Below are 2,499 nucleotides of genomic sequence, written 5' to 3' on the forward strand. Positions count from 1 at the left end.
CTCCCCTTATTAATATGCTTAAATTCAGGGGGTTGTCACACATGAACTGAGGCTTATGTACCTTGCGGTTGTTATCGTCACATCTGGCTTGCGACTACTTTGTTTCAATGTCCAATATGTACCGTTGGACTCGGTTAACGGGCTGTTAGCCCGCGTGTGGTTTAACTCACTGATACCTTCCATTGCCCATACGCTAGTTTGTTTGTGTTCCTTTGGTCAACTTCCATACTTGAATCATTTGTGCTACCGCTGCTGCTTCGACGCTACTTTGACATCTTCGCTTCTATTTAAATAAATAAATAAGCTGAAGCTAGACATCAGTAAACACCACCACAGACACCACAAGCACGCCTTCTCCTCGTACTTCCGCCTCACGCGGGAACACGGACGCTCTAAATACTTCGAATTCCAATGCCAGTATATTGTAAACCACGGGTTCTTTAATGCTAGCGGGTCGTCGCGACCCTAGTTAACATCATGGTGCACGTCTCGTGACGGGTGTCACGGCGTAGTTAAATGTATGCGATACATTTCTCAAATATAAGCGCTCAGTCATCTGTACATCATGGTAGGTTCCCACGACGTGCAATATGCGTTCAACTTATCAATGTTCATGTGTCCTGCAGTTCACATTATGACGCGCAGTTAGCTGCGGTCTTCATCGATCCATGAGCCGAGTGATCCACTGCCGAGGGTGACTAACTTGCGTAAGCCGCCGCTGTGCGCGTATACCCGTTCCCCGTAGGGAGGAGCAAGCCGCCGCTTAGAGACGAAGCATAAAGTGTCCTCATTCCACATAGGGCAAGCTGGATGAATCCATTTTACCCAGGACGGCCGAAGCGGCGTGGACCAGGGGAGAACTGAACCTTATACTTCACACCACAGTAAGTCTACGTGTCCTCTTCCACATAGGGCAAGCTAGAACTAACTATCTTACCCAGGACTGCCGAAGCAGCGTGGACCAGGGGAGGAACACACTTTTCATGGAAACGTAAGGCATCCATGACTGCCATAACGTAAGCCGCCGCTGTGCGCGTATACCCGTTCCCCGTAGGGAGGAGCAAGCCGCCGCTTAGAGACGAAGCATAAAGTGTCCTCATTCCACATAGGGCAAGCTGGATGAATCCATTTTACCCAGGACGGCCGAAGCGGCGTGGACCAGGGGAGAACTGAACTTTATACTTCACACCACAGTAAGTCTACGTGTCCTCTTCCACATAGGGCAAGCTAGAACTAACTATCTTACCCAGGACTGCCGAAGCAGCGTGGACCAGGGGAGGAACACACTTTTCATAGAAACGTAAGGCATCCATGACTGCCATAGTGCGTAAGCCGCCGCTGTGCGCGTAAACCCGTTCCCCGTAGGGAGGAGTCAAGCCGCCGCTTAGAGACGAAGTATGAAGTGTCCTCTTCCACATAGGGCAAGCTAGAATGAACTATCTTACCCAGGACCGCCGAAGCAGCGTGGACCAGGGGAGAACTGAACTTTATACTTCACACCACAGTATTGAGTAATGTGCCCTCTTCCACATAGGGCAAGCTGGAATGTTCCATTTTACCCAGGACGGCCGAAGCGGCGTGGACCAGTGGAGGACTACACAATCATGAGGTTTGATATCGACTTGTGTGTTTCAATAGGGTACCGATGGTATGTTTTGAACCGATTTGATTTAGCCATTCTGAAGTCATCACTTGGTTGAAGCGCTGAACTAGGGAGGCATCGTTTACATTACTTGTATATATTGGTTTTCGCATGCTCTACTAGGTTAATGTCATAGGGTTGGCTATCGAGCATGCCCAAGTGATGACTTGATTGTGTGCTTGCTTGAATTCTTCACATTTCATACCATCGGTTAGTTGTCGAATCATTCCTCGATCATAACCTTCGTTCTTGTTTCATGTATGCTCTCTTCCACATAGGGCAAGCTAGAATTAACTATCTTACCCAGGACCGCCGGAGCAGCGTGGACCAGGGGAGAACTATACTTTGTCTTGTATGCCCTCTTCCACATAGGGCAAGCTAGAATGAACTATCTTACCCAGGACCGCCGGAGCAGCGTGGACCAGTGGAGGACTATACTTTGTTCATAACACCACAGTATTGAGTAATGTGCCCTCTTCCACATAGGGCAAGCTAGAATGAACTATCTTACCCAGGACCGCCGAAGCGGCGTGGACCAGTGGAGGACTACACAATCATGAGGTTTGATATCGACTTGTGTGTTTCAATAGGGTACCGATGGTATGTTTTGAACCGATTTGATTTAGCCATTCTGAAGTCATCACTTGGTTGAAGCGCTGAACTAGGGAGGGGCATCGTTTACATATATATTGGTTTTCGCATGCTCTACTAGGTTAATGTCATGAGGTTGGCTATCGAGCATGCCCAAGTGATGACTTGATTGTGTGCTTGCTTGAATTCTTCACATTTCATACCATCGGTTAGTTGTCGAATCATTCCTCGATCATAACCTTCGTTCTTGGTTCATGTATGCTCTC

At 48.3% G+C, this 2,499-nt stretch overlaps 1 non-coding gene across 1 annotated transcript; it reads right to left on the reverse strand.

Moving 5' to 3' along the window:
* Positions 1–542: 542 nt before the first annotated feature.
* On the reverse strand, positions 543–697 carry LOC131270135 (5.8S ribosomal RNA). The gene has a single exon (XR_009179265.1). It is a non-coding gene; the product is annotated as a 5.8S ribosomal RNA (ribosomal RNA).
* Between the last annotated feature and the right edge of the window lie 1,802 nt (positions 698–2,499).

Source organism: Anopheles coustani, assembly GCF_943734705.1.
Source record: "Anopheles coustani chromosome X unlocalized genomic scaffold, idAnoCousDA_361_x.2 X_unloc_148, whole genome shotgun sequence".
In the NCBI taxonomy this organism is placed as follows: Eukaryota; Metazoa; Arthropoda; class Insecta; order Diptera; family Culicidae; genus Anopheles; species Anopheles coustani.